Genomic DNA, 19,484 nt, shown 5'->3' on the forward strand with positions numbered 1-19,484 from the left:
CTTCCTTCCTTCCTTCCTTCCTTCCTTCCTTCCTTCCTTCCTTCCTTCCTTCCTTGCTTCATTCCTTCCTTGCTTCCTTCCTTCCTTTTTCTCTCTTTCTCTATCATTCATTAATTCATTCAACTTCAATGATTCTTCCAAGAGGTCAGAGGGAATCAGGGTCTGCCACTGGCTTTGGGGAAGTTGACAGAAATTCTTCCTGAAAGGCGAAAGGATAGGAGGCTTTGACCTTAAGTATAGAGGAGAATGACAGAGGCTGAAGCTAGGATGCTGAACTTTTCTAGTGTGGGTTAAACTATGAGCTGAGTGGCTTGTAGTCCCTCATGAAGAAGAGAATAAGAGCAGGGGATACTGCCATATGGAGAAGATGGTCAGGAGTCTGCTAGTGCCCATCTGACATGCATGGATAGGTGTTTGTTGGGGAGAATGACTCAGTTATTCCCTTTGTACTCGTCTGAGAATGGGGACCCATGTACCTGCCCTTTTCTATTCTACGTCTTCTTCTGTCTCTCTTACTGAGAGAAATTCACTGTTTTTCCCCCTCTTTTCCCTTGGCCCCTAGTGGTTGGGAGGCTAGCCCCTTTAGAACTGTTATTTCTTTCTGCAGTATTTTTAGGTTGTTTTTTTTTTTTTTCATTAAGGATGTGGCACTGCATTAACACTAGATAGCTATCTATGCCAATTCTACTTGAATTCATGCAGGAGTTTGAGAAGAAAGGGAGGAAACTCAAAGGGGGCTGGTTTTAATGACTCAGGTTTAAAAAAAACAATCCAGGTTGGAGCTGGCAGAGCAATCTGGCTGGAGATATAAGAGCTATGGATTTAACTGAACTGGAATTTCATTAGAGAGAGACAGAGAAACAGAGAGAGTGACAGAGAGTGGAAGAAACACTCACACAGAAAGACAAAGGCAGAAAGGGGGGGAGGGAAGGACAAGGAGAGAGAGAGGGAGAGAGAAAGAGAGAGAGAGAGAGAATATCTTTGGGACAAGATTCCTCTGAGACATGAGCCAGTAAAAACTCTTGGCTAGCAAGTGGGAGGCTTTTCTATGTCCCTGATAGTTCAGTCGTGCAGTATGTGCAAGGCTTGAAAAGAAAGCCATGCCTCCATAAAGGGAGGGGGAGTGAAATGATTGGAAAGGGAAAACAAGGCCCTTGCTTTCTATAGAAGATCTACCCACACTAAAGGAAATGATGAGTTTTCTGTGCATTTGCAGTCAGCCCCGAAGGAAAAATTGACAACTCAGATTGCTCTGCTCATGGATATCATCTGGTGGTTAACCAACAAATATTATTAAAGCACCTACTCTGTGCAGAGTACTATGCTAAGTGCTGGGGGAGAAGTTTAGATAGAATGTTTCCTGTCCTCATGGATCTTACAGTCTGTTATTAAATATTGCACTAAATAGAATATTAAATAAATAACATAAAATCCCAATTCCTGTCAGCTTTTAGAAGAAACAGTACATTAAAAACATGATTCATTCATAGAGTCATAGGCTATTGGTGCTGGAAAAGATCTGAAGGATCATCAGATGTGGTAGCTAAGGGAAAAAAAATTTTTTTGGTAAATTTTTTATTCATTTTAAACTTAAATACAAAATGAGAAAAGAAAAAAATATTTTCAAGTACATAGCAGAACATAAGAGAGGATTCAATATAAAAAATTCCATTTCAAGAAAACCTATATAATAAAAACTGTATTTTATTTTCAAAGCTACCCAGCTTTTCTTTGCTTTCTTCTAGGTTTTCTTTTGTTCTCCGCTGTGCACTTTTTACTTTATTTTCCCCCTCTCCCCTGCCAGCTTCAATTAAATGCAGATATATAGATATGGATAGATATGTATGTATGTATGTATGTGTGAACATACACACATATACCTATATACTCTCTATGTACGTTGTCCTCAGGTACAGTGGATGGTAAATACCAGTCATTAGGGAGCAGCTAGTTGGCATAGTATGGGCCTAGAGTCAGGAAGACCTAAGGTCAAATCCAGCCTCAAATACTTACCAGTTATGTGACCCTGGACAAGTCACTTAACCCTGTTTGTCTCTTGTTTCTTCATCTGTAAGATGAGCTGGAGAAGGAAATGGCAAACCATTCCAGTATCTTTGCCAAGAAAACTCCAAATGGGGTATGAAGAGTCAGACATGAAAATGACTGAACAACAACAATCCATTCTCCTTTCTGCCTTTGTTGTTTGGAGAGCTTCCTGGTTGCCCAGACCCAGGATTACAGAGAGTTTGGAGGACTTTACTAGAGGAAAGAGAATGCTTGTCTGTAAAATTAATTGCCGTTCTAAGGAGAATGACTCCTTCATGACTTAACTGCCATCCTAAGGAGAACAAACCTATTAACTGACATTCTGAAGTGACTTGGACTTTTGGCAGGCTGTGAGCCTTACTTGAAACTATTCAACTCTGTGGTGAACTTGTATGAAGATATGTTTAATAGTTGCACAAGTCATGTATATATTAGCCTAGCTATACCAGATCTCAGACTGTTTTATAAAGCAGTAATTATCAAAAACAATTTGACACTGGCTAAGAAATAGAGTGGTGGATTAGTGGAACAGATTAAATACACATTACATTCTAGTAAATGACCATTGTAATCTAGTATATCATAGACCCAAAGATCCAAGCTTTTGGAACAAAAACGCATTATTTGATGAAAAGTGCTGGGAAAACTAGAAAATAGTGTGGTAGAAACTAGGAATAGACCACATCTCACACCATATACCAAGATAAAGTCAAAATGGGTACATGATCAAGATGTTAAGGGTGATACCATAAACAAATTAGGAGAGCATGGTATAGTTGCTTTTTTTTTTTTGTCATATCTATGGATAAGGGAAGAATTACCAAAGAAAATATAGAAAGCATTACAAAATGTAAAATAGATAATTTTGATTATATAAAATTAAAAAGTTTTTTGTATAAACAAAATCAATGCAACAAAAATGAAAAGGAGAGGAAAGTTTTTGCAACAAGTGTGGCTGACGGATTGCTTTTTGTATGTTGCAGGGGATATCCACATTAATGAGATGACCCATCCATTGGTATGTGAATATGATACATAGCAATATTAGCTCAGTGACACTTAAGTACCATTTATGACATTGTTTCAATAGCAAAACATATTCATAGGCTTCTTGTTATAATCAGGGAACAATGTATTCTATCGGGAAGATAAAAGAGGTAGTTCTAGGTACCAGTATCTTAACACTACATGTGTATAAGAGAGGTCTCCTTTCTAAGCCAAATAGGTCCTGGGTTTTTGGAACTGAAAGGCAAAAGACTGATGCACTCATAGGAAACTAGCCATATATTTGTAAATTGATTCCAGGAGACAGTAGGTAGAAACATCCTTCAAGACTGCTCCAATGGGCTTCACTCAAAGGATGAACAATGCTTAGTGCCAAGACAATGTGATAGTTAGATGGTTAGTTTATTGAGCTAGTCCATCAGTAAATACATCTTGAAGAGACACTGTAGACAGACCATGAAAACTAGAGTAGGAGGAAAAGAGTAGGCTAGAAATTGCATATTCCTTTGAATAGTCCAGGGATGCTTTCCTCCTTAGCCCCATTTAACGAGAAAGCTCAGAGATTAAATAGCTAGAGCTAAACTATTGAAGTTAGGTGGTACAGTGGAAAGAGTGCCAGCTTTAGAGTCAGAAAGTCCCTGAGTTCAAATCTAGCCTCAGACACTAACTGACCAGGTGACCTTGGACAAATTATTGAAGCTCTCTCTGTGCCTCAGTTTCTTTATCTTTAAAATGGAGATAACAGTAGCACCTACCTCCCAGGGCTGTTGTGAGGATAAACTGAGATATTTGTAAAGTGCTTTGCAAATCTTAAAGCAATTAAAGAAGGGTTTCCTATGTGGATTTATCAGGGCAGAAAACCAGACTCATGAAAGAGATGGCAAGGAATATTTTAATACCATTTTCTCAAACCTCATATACCTATCTACAAAACAAATTGGTCTCCCACACTACTCCACACAGTAATGTCTTGCTATTACTTTTTTTGTTTGTTTGTTTGTTTTTGCTTTTTGGTAAGGCAATCGGGGTTAAGTGACTTGCTCAGGGTCACACAGCTAGTAAGTGTTAAGTGTCTGAGGCTGGATTTGAACTCAGGTCCTCCTGACTCCAAGGCCAGAGCTCTATCCACTGCACCACCTATCTGCCCCTTCCACACAGTAATGTCAAGATAAAAATGCCTAATATATACTGATTAATAAAATTAGATAATAAATGGGAGTCCTTGAGTGTTGGGGGGGATTAGAGATGTGTTACAGAACTAATGCTTGATCATTTTATTTTTTACACATTATGCATAGAATTATTCCTTCCACATCACCAAGGTTAGGGTAACAGTGTCTCTGTAATCTGGAAAATCTAAGTAAAATTTTTTGTCCTTTCCTTCATACAAAGAAGTCTGAATTCTTTTTTTTTTTTTAATGAGGTGTTTACAGCACCTTATAAAATTTGGGTTAAGTATTTGGTCATAGGCTCTGTGTTGTCTACAGCTTCTGCAAAACCCTGCCCAAATTCTAGTTTATTTTCTTGCGCTACCCCATGATATATTGAAACCACGATGGGGAAAGTCGCAATGTGGAAGTGATAACTCAGTACTTAGAGGTGTGCATATTGTTTTCTCTGTTAGAATGTACGCTCAATGACATCAGGAATTGTTCCATTTTTCTATTTTTTATCCCCAGTACCTAGCATGGTTCCTGGTACATAGTAGGCACTAAAAAATACTTGTTGGTTACTATCATCATAAACAAGCAGTTATTAAGCTCTTACTGTGTTCCAGGCACTGTGCTAAGTGCTGGATTATTATGAGCAACAGATATTTACAGTACATCTTCCTTATGAGTCAGAAAGTACACCATTGAGGTTCAATGCCTTTAAAAAAAAACCTGAAATGTTCTGAATAGATAAAATCATTTTGATAAAAAGTAAATGTTTAGTATTCATTATGTCATGTTTCTGAACAGGCTAATCTCTGCATCTGCCTGGAACAGCAGCAGATTGCCCTACTGGACTCTTAATTAAAAGCAATGATCAGGAGCTAAAAGTACTTTCCTCTATCTGCAGGGTGCCTGCCTCAGATTTCCTCCTGGTACATGTCCAAGTTGAACTGGTAATGGGAAAGGAATATTACAGCACTTTTAGGGAAAGACTACTCTTTGTGATTCTTCAAGTATTGCCTAGGATAATCGAGAGCCTGCGATAAATCAAACTTGGCTTCTTCCATCTCCCCAAGTACAAATACACAGAGACACCCCCCTATACCACATCCACACCCCAAAACAAGACAGAATCAGAGAATCTCAGAGTGGGAAGAGACCCCAAATGCTGTCAGGTTCAATTTATATCTGAACGAGATGGGTGGGGAAGGGAGTAAGCATATAGTGTCTACAATGTGCCAGGCACTGTGCTATGTGCTTTACAAATATAATCTCATTAAATCCTTACAACCGTGTGAGGTAGGTGTTGTCACTATTTTGATTTCACAGTTGAGGAACCTGAGGTCTGGGACAGGTTAAGTGACTTGACCGGAGTCATACAGCTAGCAAGTGTTTAAGTCACATTTGAATTCAGGTCTTCCTGATTCCAGGCTTAGCTCTCTATCCACTGCACTGCCTCTCTGCCCTTATAATGTTTCTAAGTCATTTTGAAGCAGCTTAGGGTAGTGGGATAGGGCTAACCTTAGGGTCAGGAAGAAGTGGGTTAAAACCCTACTTCTGACATATACTGGCTATATGAGTCTGATTCACTGTATATCTCAGTGTCCAGGCAACAGTCTAAAACAACAGTATAACATGCAGAACAGTTAGCTGTCTATACTGAGAAAGGGAATTCCTGCCCCAGGCATTCTTTGAAGCAATAAAATTATTGGTCCTGACAAAATAAAAAGGTTATATTAAAATGAACACCAAAGGGAAACCTTAGGGACAATTGTAGTAGAATCTAAAGGATGGATTGAGAAGAACTGGATTCTGATTTAATAATACTTAGCTAATAATAATAATTTTTGGATTTGTTCAGTCATTTTTGGTCAAAACCCTCTTTTGGGGGTTTTCTTGGCAAAGATACTGGAGTACTTGTCATTTCCTTCTTCAGCTCATTTTACAGATCAGGAAACTGAAGCCAACAGGGTTAAGTGACTTGCCCTAGGTCACACAGCTAGTAAGTATCTAAGGCCAGATTTGAACTCAGGTCTTCCTGACTCTAGGTCTGGCGCTCTAGCCAGTTGCCACCTAGCTGCCAATAATGATGATGATAATGATGATAGCATTTATAAGCATTTTACAAATATTATCTCAATAATCTTTGCAATAACAAGGGAGTTATTATCCCCATTTTACTGATGAGCAAACAGGCACAGAGCAGTCAAGTACTTGTTCAGGGTCACACAGCTAGTAAATGTTTAAGGTAGGTTAGATTTGAACTCAGGACCTCCTGATCATTAGGTTTGAGTCTAACATGCCGTAATGACACCTATTTCCCAGAGTTGTTGTGAGGATCAAATGAAAAAAATTATTTATAAAGCTCTTTGCAACTCTTAAACTGCTATATAAAGGCTATTATTATTACCTGTAGTTCACCAGCTCCCTAATGAGAAGAGGGAGGTATGTTTCATCATCAGTCCTCTAGGTTCTAGATTGATGATGGACTTGATTTGAGTTCTGATTTAGTACTGTTTCCTTTACATTTGGTGCTCATTCACTCTCATCATCATCCTACCAAGTAGCCTGGGAGCTACTGTTGTTGCAGCACCCTCTGAAACTGCCTTCCACTGCCTCCAGTGCCCCGGAGGACCTCCACAACTTGCCTTGGGAACTTCTACCTTGTGTCGTCCTAATTAGTGACAGATGGTCCCAGATCTCCCACTGTGCTTCACCCTGGCCATCTTCCTGCCATGCCGCTGACTATGTTTCTTTCCTCTTCCATCCTCCCCCAACCCCTTTTCACCAGGCAACAGCAATTCAAACACTATCATCGTTGCTTTTGGAAAGGGTGTCTCCACTCATCATCCCTATAGCTCCCCTGACCAAAACTCCCTTCTCTATCTCCCACTTCCTTATACGTGCTGTCTTCCACTCTGTGGGAGTGTGAATTCCTTGAGATTAAGGTCTGTCTCTCTTGTACTTGTATCCCCTGTACCTAGCATAATGCCTGACACATAGTAAGCACTTAAATGCTTTTTTTCCCACTCGCTTATTCATTCATGCATGTTCACATTCATTTGTTTATACATTCATTGTCTATGTTCTCTTCTTTCTGCTGATTTTATATTGAATCGCACAGTTTCACCATACTTATCTTCATCTCCATTGTTTCTTATGTTGCAATATTGCTTTATGTTCCTAGACCAGAATTTGTCCAGCTTCCAAGTAGATTGGCACCTACTTTGTTTCCATGGTTTTTGTATTTTTTTCTGCTGCCTTTTGAAATGCTGCTATGAATATTGTATGTGTCTCTGTGTATGTATCCATGTGTATGTATGTATATACGTATACATACACATAAACACACACATGGATATGCACATTTACATATACACTCTATATGTATACTAAACATACATACACAGACATATATCATTGACTGGCCAAGTAGGTCAAGCCCTACTTAGTCATTGTTTGGACCCTAATTGACTCAGATTGAACGTAAATAGCAATTGTTTCTATTTTGGCCAGAAACCCTGAGGGTCTTCCCCTCCCACTTTGATTTTTTTTTTTTTTTTGACTAGATAAAGAGGCCATTCTTTGCCTCATTTTCCCCTAGCCTTAATCACTGAATGGCTGTTGCTTCTGTGGAACTGAGGCCTCCTGAAGACCTTAGCTTAAAAAGGCCAAGTTCTCCCACTGCATCCAGGGCCATCTCCAGTGTCCTGATCTATATGCCACCCACTGAACCCAGATGGCTCTGGGGGGAGAAAGTGAGGCTGGTGACTTTGCACAGCCCTCCCTCACTTAAATCCAGTCATGTTCACCTTCCTGATGTCATAGTCCTCTTTGAGAACAAAGGACAAGCAACAACAACAACCACAATGTACACATACACATACATATAAAACACCTTTACCCTTCTTATTGGCCTCCTTGGGTTATATGATTTTGGCACTTCCTTTATGTGGCTCTCTCAACATCCTCCCTGCCTCATATCTCTACAAATACCTGCAAACAGGGCTATCCCTGGTAGTTTTTGGGACTCCCCATAAATCCCATTTTTAAATATCCCTTTTCTTCTTCTCTCCAAAGTGAACATTTTTACAGGTGACATTTGGTTAAAATGAACCCCTAAGGGCAATATGAAATGAAGTGAATGAAATGTCAAGAAAGATGACATGAGCTCCTTGAAGACTGGGTCTAGGTTGTGAAATTCTTCAATTTGTCTTATTCTGATTAACACAGGCCTGGATCCCATTGCAGGAATTCATATACTTGTTAGTCAGTTAATATTTTCCCAGGTAGGTAGGTGTTAGTTCTATTATTGTCTACTCCAGAATTAGAGAGGGGAGAATCAGTTCTGGTATCAATGCTCTACTGTCATTTCCTGACTACTGGTTAGGAGGAGGTGGAGGAATATTCTTATTTACTAGTAAGGAAAGAGAAACACAAGGGCAAATAATTGCTTGGTTTTAGGTAGTGTTAATATGCACTATTTAATTCTATCCTCACAATGACCCTGTAATATAAATAGTACAAATATTTTTATTCCATTTTTCATTTAGGAAACTGAGGTTAAGTGACTTGCCTAAACTCCCACAGCTGGTCATAGCTATATAATGATAATAGCTAGCTAAATAATAGCTAAAGTAATTATAATTATTTTAAGATTTACAAAGTACTTTATAAGCATCATCTCATTTTATGTTTATCTCACAATATCCCTGGGAGGTAAGTGCTGTTATTATCCCCATTTTATATTTCTCCCTTAGAGAGGTGAAGTAATCTGCCCAAGATCACATAGGAAGTATTTGTCAGATTGGAACCAGATTTGAACCTTTTTGAAGCCTGCCCTCTCCCTACTCTATGCTATGTTGTCCCCTTGAAGCCTAATGATATATTAAATCTCTAGAATCAAAGGTTATGGTTGTTTAGTGGTGTCTGACTCTTCATGACCCCATTTGGGGTTTTCTTGATAAAGATCCTAGAATGGTTTGCCATTTCCTTCTTCAGCTCTTTTTACAGATGAAGAAACTGAGGCAGACAAAGGTCAAGTGACTTGGACAGGGTCACACAGCTATTAAGCATCCTAGGCTGGATGTGAACTTGAGTCTGCTTGACTCCTGATCTGTGATTCTTCCCACTGTGTCACCTAGCACCTAGTAAGTGGGCATTGTTGGCACCCTGTCTTCTGATTCTAAAGGTAGCCCTCTTTCTGTTATACAATGATGCTTTGTGTTTAGTCCTCAAGGACATTAGTGTGCAGTACGAATCCCTAATCAAGGGATATAAAAGTAAAGTCAAAGAGGGGAAATTGCTAAAAGTAGCCATGATAAAAAAGAAATACAAAATACAATACTGCTATTTTAATTATTCCTGTTTAATCCTGTCACAACCTTAAAATAGCACTGGACTCATTGTTTCCAAGTCACAAAAATACAACCTTCTCTTTGGAATGTCAAGAAGTACACAGAATAATTTGCCCCCAAATTAGCTGAAATTCTTTTCCCCTCTCGCCTAGGAAATTTTCAAGCTTTCAACTTCAAGTTGGTTTTGGATGCTGTGTGGCAACAGATTCAAACAGAGGTGATTCATGGGTACTTAGAGAGATCACTTAGCATGACAGTGGAAAGAGCAAAGATCTTGGAATCAGAAGACCTGGGTTCAAATCCCTTTCACTACTTACTAATGTGACCTTGGGCAAGCCTCATTATCCTTGGGTTGGGCTCAATTTTCTCAGCTGTTAAAAGAAAGGGTTTTTGGGATGGCATGAGGGAGCCTTTGGGAGAACAGGCACATTGGTGCACTGTTGTTGAAGCAGTGAATTAGTATAGTCATTCTGGAAAGCAATTTGAATTATGCCTACTAAACTGTGAATACCCTTTGACCCAACTATACCACTACTTGGCTCATGTCCCCAAAGAGATCAAAGAAATAGGAAAAGATCCTACACGTACAAAAATATTTTAGACGGCTCTTTTTTGTAGAGTCAGAGAACTGAAAACTCAGGGGGTGCCCATCCATTGGGCAATGGCTGAACCAGTTACGGTATATGAATGCAATTGTGGGAAACAACAAAAGGGGTGGTTTCAGAGAAACCTGGGAAGACTTGTATGAACTGATGCAGAGCGAAGTGTACTGAATGAAGAATATAATTTATACTATAATAACAACGAAAAGATGAACAATTTTGAAAGATTTAAGAATGCTAATCATTGCAATGATCAACCACAATTCCAGAGGACTATTGTTAAAAAATGCTACCCACTCCTTGATAGAGAAATAATGGCTTCCAATAGGCAGAATGAGAAATACATTTTTGGACATGACCTGTATGGGAATTTGTTTTGCTTAACTATGCATATTTGTTACAAGGTTTTACATTTCTTTTTTTCTTCTAAAGGAAAAGGGGGTTTATAGGAGGTAAAGTGGGAGGGCAGCGGTTAGGTACTACAATGGATAGAGCATTCAGCTTGGAATCAGGAAGACTCATCTTCCTGAGTTAAAATCCAGCCTCAGACACTTACTAGTTGTGTAACACTTAACCCTGTTTGCCTCAGTTTCCTCATCTATAAAATGAGCTGGAGAAGGAAATGGCAAACCACTCTTGTATCTTTGCCAAGGAAACCCCAAATGGGGTCATGAAGAGTTGGACATGGCGAAAATGACTCAGCAACAAGAAGGAGATAAGGGGAAAGCAGAGGGAAAAATGAATACTTCACATATGAAAAAATTAAAAATTAAATTTTAAAAATTAAAAAATTATTTAAAGAAAAAAAAGTTGTCCTAGAGGATTTCTTAAGTTTTCCCCAGCTCTAACATTCTGTGATTCTGTGAGCAACATATTTAGCAGAGAAATTAAAGCCATTGACTTGAGGGAGGGGATTTGTAGTTGCATTTTGTCACAGGTCTTCTCTGTTACCCAGTTCCAGTTGTTCTTCATTCCTAGCCAGAATTAGCCATTAGCATGTAGAATTTTAGAGCTGGAAGGGATCACAGGCTCATAGGATCATAGATTTTAAGCTGGAAGAGGTCTTTGGTTTCATTTACTCTGCCTTGGTCTTTTTTTATGTATGAGGAAACAGGTCCAGAGAAGATAAGTAACTTGCTCAAAGTATCACTAAGTGGCAGAAGCTGATAATAACCTAGGTCTTCTCACTCCTTCCTATTGACCAATAGTCCAAGGGTTCCTAACCTTTTTTGTGTCAGGGAACACCCAGGGAATCTGGTGAAGTCCAAGGACCAACTCATATACCTATCTAAGTAGTTGTTGTTGAATCATTTCAGTCATGTCCAACTTTTTGTGACCCCATTGGAGTTTTCTTGGCAAAGCTACTGGAATGGTTTGCTTTTTCCTTCTCCAGCTAATTTTACAGATGAGGAAACTGAGGCAAACAGGGTGAAGTGACTTGCCTAGGGTCACACAGCTAGTAAGTAATCTAGTGAACTCAGGAAGAGGAGTCTTTCTGACTCTAAACCCAGTGCTCTATCCACCTGAGCATCATCTAACTCTCATTCCAGTATCATTCCATTACACCATACTTTATTCAATATTATGCCATTTTGGATGTTTACTATTTGTATCCAAGTAATATATGATATGGCTAGAGATAAACAAAGATGATTTGGGCATCAGAGTCATAAATGCATCATTGAGCAATGTTGTTTCAACATTGTGATGCTAGAAGTAGGTCTGGTCTATACTATGTCTACACAACCCATATGTTTATTAAACACTTGGAAATATTCCAACTGACTTTTCTCCCCATTTTTCCCTTCTGCTCATACTAAAAAGCTGCTTTTAGTTTTATTTTATTCTATTTTTTATTTTTGCAGCTCAACAGAGAATGTGATGTTCAGAGAGATGATTGCCACTGAAAGAAAATTGAGTATGATTAGGAACCGGTTCTTGGAACAAAATCCCTTCATTCTTTAAAAACTTCCAGCCAGGGTGGTCCTTTCATTGTCAACAAAGAGCTTCAATAAGCTCTGCCACACTGACAGATAAGGGAGTCATTGTATGTTATTTCACTTTCTTTTCTAAAACCCAAAGTGGTTTTCTTTTGGACAAAGTAACTTCTTTTTGTTCCTTTCATTTTGCTCAAAGCTTCCTTGGAAATCCTATTGTGTTCCCATGTCTGATGGCTCTCACCTAGCATCTCCGCTCCTTGGGGGGGTGGCTGAGATAGGTAGATCCCCTTGACTTGGGGAGTTCTAAACTGCAGGAGGGCTAAAGTAAATTGAATATCTGTATTAAATCCAGTAAATTCTTTATTAAATCTGTATTAAGTCCATTGGGCATCTAGGTGATACAGTGGATAGAGTACTGAGGCTGGAGTCAGGAAAATCTGAGTTCAGATCTGGCCTTAGACACCAGCTGTGTGACCCTGAAGTCACTTCACCCTGTTTGCCTCAGTTTTCTCATCTGCAAAATAAGCTTGAAAAGGAAATGGCAAACTACTCTAGTATCTGTCAAGAAAACCCCAAATGGAGTCATGAAGAGTCAGCCACAACTGAAAAGCAATAATCTTTGATTCTAGATCAGATTTAAAACATTGTTGGGTTTCAGGGGGGCAATATAGCATAGTAGATGGAGAGAGCCGTCTTCAAAAAGGTTGCAATCTGGTTCCAATCTGACAAATACTTGCTATGTGACCTTGGGCAGATTATTTCACCTCTCTAAGGAAGAAATTCTTCATCGTTTTGTGTCATGAACCCTTTGGCAGTCTGGTAGAGCCTTTGGACCTTTTCTCAAAATGATATTTTAAATGCGTAAAACAAAGGAAAACAATCACATTGAAATGCAATTATCTTAATTTTTTTTTTACATGACACTCATGTACTCTAGGTTAAGAACCCCTGATCTAGGGCTATAGGTTTCAGGAATTATGTCCAGCTGAATTGTTAGTAGGAGTTTCCTCATCTAGACAGTTCCCTATACAAACAAAATCAAATCCAATCCCTTTTCCTTGTTGTTACTTGAAGGAGAATTAAAGTCGCAAAAATTAAAAAAAACAAAAAACCAAAACCATGGGGTTGGACTAGGTCCCTTCCATTTCTAATAGCTTTTATGTCTATGAATAAAGGTAGCCACTATCAAGATGGAGATCTAGTGACTGAGTCGTTCATTTGTAGTTTATTTGATGAAGAAGAGAGGCAGTGTAGCTTGTGGGGAGAGGGTTGGCTTGAGAGTCAGGAATTCGAGGGTTTAAGTGCTACCTCTAACATATTTGTTGTTGTTTAATTGTTTCAGTCATATCCGACTTGTTGTGACCCCATTTGGGGTTTTCTCAGCAGATACTGGAGTGGTTTGCCATTTTCTTCTTCGGCTTATTTTACAGATGAGGAAACTGAGGCAAACAGATTTGAGTGATTTGTCCAGGGTCACATAGCTAGTAAGTGTCCGAGGCTGGATTTGAACTCAGGAAGATGAGTCTTACTGAATCTAGCCCTTACGCTCTTATCTGCTGTGTCACCTATGTGCCCTGAACTGGACATAGTAGCTATCTAAACCCGTATAAGTCACTTAAATTCTCAGTATTCCAGACAACTCTCTAAAAGTATGTTACTGATCTGTATCAACGGAAGATATTTCCACAATGATAGTCTGTATTCTAATCTGATGAAATCACAAGGCTGGCCCTCCCCTTTTCTCTCTGACCCCCAAAAAAATTCTGATAGAAGAACTAAAGGAAGACCCTTGTTTGAATGGACTGCACTCCCATTATGATTCCTGGGAAGGAATCTCAAAGTGTTTTACAGTTTATATTTTTCATTCTAAGGTTTTCTCCAGTGACTAGATATTAAAACAGGGCCAGGGAGCCAACTCGTTTCATCAAGGCACCAGAGGACCATCTGGCAAATCACCCTCTTAGAGGGCACTAAAACTAAATTAGTTCTTGCCATCTTCCCGGGCTGCTTAAGTTACTATCAGTGTGCAAAGACACCTAATTGTTCGACCTCCCTAGCTGGGTTAGAAATGGGCAATGTTGCTTCATCTTTTTAAAGCATTTTTTTAAAATGATGAACAAAGGGAAAAAAAGGTTGTTCACTATTTTTTATTTTTTAAATTTTTGTTTTTGACTATTTGCAAATGAGTTTATTAGTTTGACTTAAAAGAGACTGCTAATAAAATAATCCTGGTCTGTCTTTCTCATTCTGTACCCTCCCCCATGCACTAAGTATACCATTTGCTTTCCCCATCTGGCTTAAAGAAGGTGGCCAGACATGGTGGAGATTGTTAATGCTACTCCAATGACAATCCCTGGGGGTCATTGAAAAGCAACAGAAGGTATTATCTTTATCCTTCATCCTTTCTTCCCTGGAGCAGAAAAAGCCATCTCTGAAATGCTTCCCCCTCCTCCCTCCCAATCTGGGGTCACAGTCAAACTAAATACAATCCTACGTTGGTGTTAGTGTTTTACTATCCTCTGAAATAAAAATATTATGAAAATACTATCAGACATTACATCTCAGTAGACCAAATGTAATATAATGTAGTAACTCAGTTATCAGGTCCTGACATGGCAGAGGCCAGGCAATTGTTAATTCAAAAAGGAATCATTGGTGTATTGACCAATATGATCTGGGACTAAATTAATGTCCATATTAAACTTTTCACTCAAACATCCTTGAAAGCTTTTCCTGGTTGACCTAAAGCTAACTATTTACTTCTTTCTGTATATTTTTTTAAGTGTCATTTTATGTTAGCTTAAGGGAAACAAACAAGCTTATTATTGATTAGGCTGATTATTGATTTCTACATAGACTAAACTAGCTGACCCACTAAACCCTGGATTAGAAAACAAGACTGATGAGTTTCAGAGAGGAAAGTAGTATTTATACTCTGAGATCTGCTGTCTCTCTCTCTGTTTATGTTTCTACATGCCTATTCACACACCTTCCACCATGATCTCTATGAATGGTACTCTAAAGTCTACTTCTCTAGTGCCATGCTATCTAAACTTGGATTTTCTATCATCACTTTTTATTTTATATTTAACACTTTTGTCATGAATTTAATCATCCATAGACATTTCAACAAAAAGGAAGATGAATTTGTTACATGCAACTTGTTTTTAAATAGTGTATATTAACTTTAATATAATAGTAACACAATTGCCCCTTTTAGATCCCTTTTTGAATCTTTTTTGTTTGTTTGTTTTTTTCCTGTTCATGTTCAGCACTTTATTGGTGTTTTTTCTTTTTCCTTTTTTGTATCTATAATTACCCACTCCCTACCAGAGAGAAGTTCTTTCTCATAATACATACATTTAGTCATACAAAACAAATAAATATATTCCACTATCACTTTAAATTCAAATTGAATTCATCATCTTCCCCAAAGCATAAAATCTTTGTTCCTCTTTCCATCCATTCCACTTCTGTTCGATGTTACTGTTCTTCCAGTCTCCCAGGCTTCTTCTCCCTCGGACCTCACAATCAACCAATCTACAAATCCCATGGAATTTCTCCTTGAAATACCCTTCACAATATTTTTCTTTAGGTTCCTCCTCACCTATCACCCTAGTGCAGATGTATTATCTCCCTCTGGAATTATTGCAGGAGCCTCCCAGCTCTCTCCCTCTAATTAATACCACATATCACTGTCAGAGAAATCCTCCTAATTTGGTATTTCATAGAACTTTGAACTGGAAGTGAACCTTAAGACCACTTAGCCAATCCTTTCCTTTTATGGTTGAAGATACAGGGCCCTGGGGAGGTTGAGTGACTTACCTTTGATCTCATTAGTACTAAGTAGCAGAGTCAGAATTAGAACCTTAGTCTTTTGTTGTTGTTGAGTCATTTTTCAGTTACATTCAACTCTTTGTGACCCTATTTGGGGTTTTCTTGGCAAAGATACTGGAATGGTTTGCCATTTCCTTTTCCAGCTCATTTTACATATGAGGAACTGAGGCAAACAAGGTTAAATGACTTGCCCAGGGTCACACAAAGCCAGTAAGTGTCTGGGGCCAGATGTGAACTTAAGAAGATGAATCTTCCTGACTCCCAGCCTGACTCTTCTATCCACTCCACCACTTTGCTGCCCTAGTCATCTCTCTCCAAATTCGTTTCCCTTTCTACTATATTACAATGCCTGGATCTGGAGTTATCAATTCCTGGGTTACCATGCTTGGAATTGTCACTCACGTGATTAAAAACCTGTATGACTTTATTGCTGTACTGTTTAACTATGAATTTCTAGAATGATTTTTATAACCCTTCATAATTCAATTCTGCTTAATTGATTTTAACAAGCATTTGCTGTTTATGAGGTACAAAATATGGTAGTCCCACTCTAGCTATCTAATTTTATTTCTCATTCTTTTTCTGTGTACACCCTTCTTTTCATTCAGGCCAGTCTTCTTTTTTCCTCCATTCACAATACTCATTTCCACTTAACTCACTCCCAGCTTGTATCCAGATCTATTCATCATCCAAGGCCCACTTGAAATGCTACCCACTTCATGAAGCTTCCTGTGCTTACTCGCAGTAGACTGGTCTTGTGCTAAATCCAGGAGATGGGTGGATTTAAATCCTAGCTCTGATACTAACTGTGTGATGTGACAAGTCAGGTAAGCTATCTGAGCCTCATGTTCCTCACTGATAAAGTAGAGCCAATAATATTTGTACTACCCACTACCCACTATGATATTTATAGCTACAGGGGCAGTTAGGTGGCACAGTGGATAGAGCACCAGGCCTGGGAAGACTCATCTTCCTGGATTCACATCCAGCCTCAGACACTTACTAATTGTGTGACCCTGGGCAAGTCACTTAATACTGTTTGCCTCAGTTTCCTCATCTGTAGAATGAGCTGGAGAAGGAAATGACAAACTGATGATATCTAGAGGTTAGAGGTACTGGAATCCCAAAATCATGACACATGGGTCCTGCCTGAAAGAATTTGACCCACACCTTCTTTCAGCCAAAAACAAGGTTTATTAAAGACCTGCCATATTAGCCGGACTCTTAAGGAATCTGAGCATCTGTGAGCTATTGGCTAGATTGAAAAAATCTGAGCAGTGGCTAGATTATAAGAATAAGAGCATCTTAATAGAGACAAGATAGACCTTATATACAGAAAGACTATGGGAGGGATCTAGGAGTGGCCAAGTAGTCTATGAGGTAATAGAACTCCAGGAGTGGCCAAGGGAGAATGGAGCCTAGATAGGATTAAGGGTGGGAAGTGGACAGGGACATAGGGAGGTCTAGGCTAGGTTAGGGGTAACAGAATTGGGAGATTGGGTGTAGCCGCAAAGAAAGGCCAGTTGATAGGATTATAGCCTCAGGGGAATGCCAGAGATTTGGCCATGTGGGAAAGTCCAGGTTTTTTCCTTTTTGGGGTCTAGCTCTCATCCTCATCAAAACCACTCCAGTATCTTTGCCAAGAAAACCCCAAATAGGGTCACAAAGAGTCAAAAATGACTTAATAACAATACCTACTTCACAGAGTTATTGTAGGGAAAAGCATTAAATACATAAAAGTTCTCAAATGTATTGCAATCACTTCTCTGAACTTTTTTTTGTGCATCATTGCATTAAGCATATTACTTATTTCTTATACACTAGACCATCAGCTTCTTAAAGGCAGGCTAGTTAAGTCTTACACTTTCATATCCCTTCTAACACCTAGCCCAGTGCTATGAATATAGCAAATATTCAGTAAGCCTGTATTGATTAATTGAAAATAAACTAAATTGATTATTAATTATTTTAATACTTTTATTTAATATTTTAATTATTAGTAATAAATTAATTGAAAACAAACTTAAAATTAATTAAAAATAAAGAGAAAGTTTAATCTTGGCACAATTTAAAATGCAGATAGCAATTTCTTTTCTACGTGCTTAAAAAATCAAAGGACATAGTGTACGTGAAACTGTGCAGAGTTCTAGGGTACAGATAGGTTTAAACATGACCTCTGTGCTTGAGGAGCCTACATTTTAGGGAGAGGAGAGAGGCAATGCGCTTGTAATGTTTTAACCCCAGAATAACAGCAGTGTTTTCTACTAAAGTCCTACCCTGATGTTTCCTCTAACAGTGGAGGTGACCTTGGTTTCTTTTTTTGTTAGAAATTTTATCAGCGCCTTTTGTTTTAACATTAAAGTCATTTCTAGATATAGTCTCCTCCCAGCCTCTCCACCTTCAATTGAAACTGGCCTTGTAACAAAGAAAAACAATTAACCAAAATTCCTGTCACCTCAGATAACACTTGTCTCTTTTGATCCTCTAGTCCCCTTGCACTTTCTATTCCTTTGTATGGAAAGGAAGGCTGGTTTCATTATCTATTCTCCTGGACTGCTGGTCCATTGTTGTAGTCATTATGTATGCTGTCCTTTTGGATTGGCTTATTTCACTTAGGTTCTGACTTTTCAGAGTTCAGTAACATGCCTTAGCTTTAGTCTCATGCTGGAACATCCATCAGTCCCTGACTCCATTTTACCTTGAAACATTTCTTTGTTGGGTCAGCCCTCTTCTCTCATTGGTGAACTCCTCTTTGGGGCCTCCATTTTGTGGAGGGTTTGGGGCCAACCAACATGACTTTCCAGACTTAACCACCATGCCTGGAACTAGGTACCTTCACCTCTTTTCAGCTCCCTTTTGGGTGTTATCTTCTCTTGTTACATCCCTGAGGGCAGAGAGTGTCTTTCTTTTTGCTTGTATTTGTATCTCCAGCAGTAAGCACTTATTTCATTGGCTGCCTTCATCAGTTCATACAAGTACCTCCATGTTCTCTGAATTCCTCATGTTCTTCATCATTATTATTATTATTATTTACTGTACACTCCTATTTTATTATAACCATTTTAACCATTCCCCAACAGATGTGATGACCCTGGGCTCTTGAAGACTAACAGGAGTGTAAGCTGGAATATGGCTCTGATGACCTGTGTAAGTCTTGGTTACAACAACTCATCAAAATGGCCTACCGTGGTGCTGCTGGGTGGTTTAATAGATAGAGATCTGCACCTGCATTTAATTCAATTTATTAAATGCCTATAAATAGCTTACTTTGTATGTATTTGTTTGCATGTTGCCTCCTCTATTACATTGTAAGCTCCTTTAGGGCAGGAACTGACTTTTGCCTCTTTTTATATTCCTACTGCTTAACATCATACCTGACACATAGTAGGTGCTTTTTGTTGTTGTTGCTCAGTGGTTTCAGTTGTGTCCAATGTTTAATAGATGTTTAATGAATGAATGAAGTGCCTCCTATGTACTAATCACTATTATAAGCAACGGGGATACAAATAAGAAAAATAAAGCTGCCTTCAAGGAGCTTACAAT

General features: G+C 38.7%; 1 long non-coding RNA gene across 3 annotated transcripts in view; it reads left to right on the forward strand.

The window, feature by feature from the left end:
• LOC114022877 overlaps positions 1–19,484 on the forward strand; it is a 94,378-nt gene that overhangs the window by 10,557 nt on the left and 64,337 nt on the right. For all 3 annotated transcript variants that reach the window (XR_003566717.1, XR_003566716.1, XR_003566718.1), the window contains exon 3: positions 19,022–19,088. This is a non-coding gene — a long non-coding RNA (uncharacterized LOC114022877). The remainder of the gene's footprint in view (positions 1–19,021; positions 19,089–19,484) is intronic.

Source organism: Vombatus ursinus, unplaced genomic scaffold (genome assembly GCF_900497805.2).
Source record: "Vombatus ursinus unplaced genomic scaffold, bare-nosed wombat genome assembly UNPS02014814.1, whole genome shotgun sequence".
Taxonomy (NCBI): domain Eukaryota; kingdom Metazoa; phylum Chordata; class Mammalia; order Diprotodontia; family Vombatidae; genus Vombatus; species Vombatus ursinus.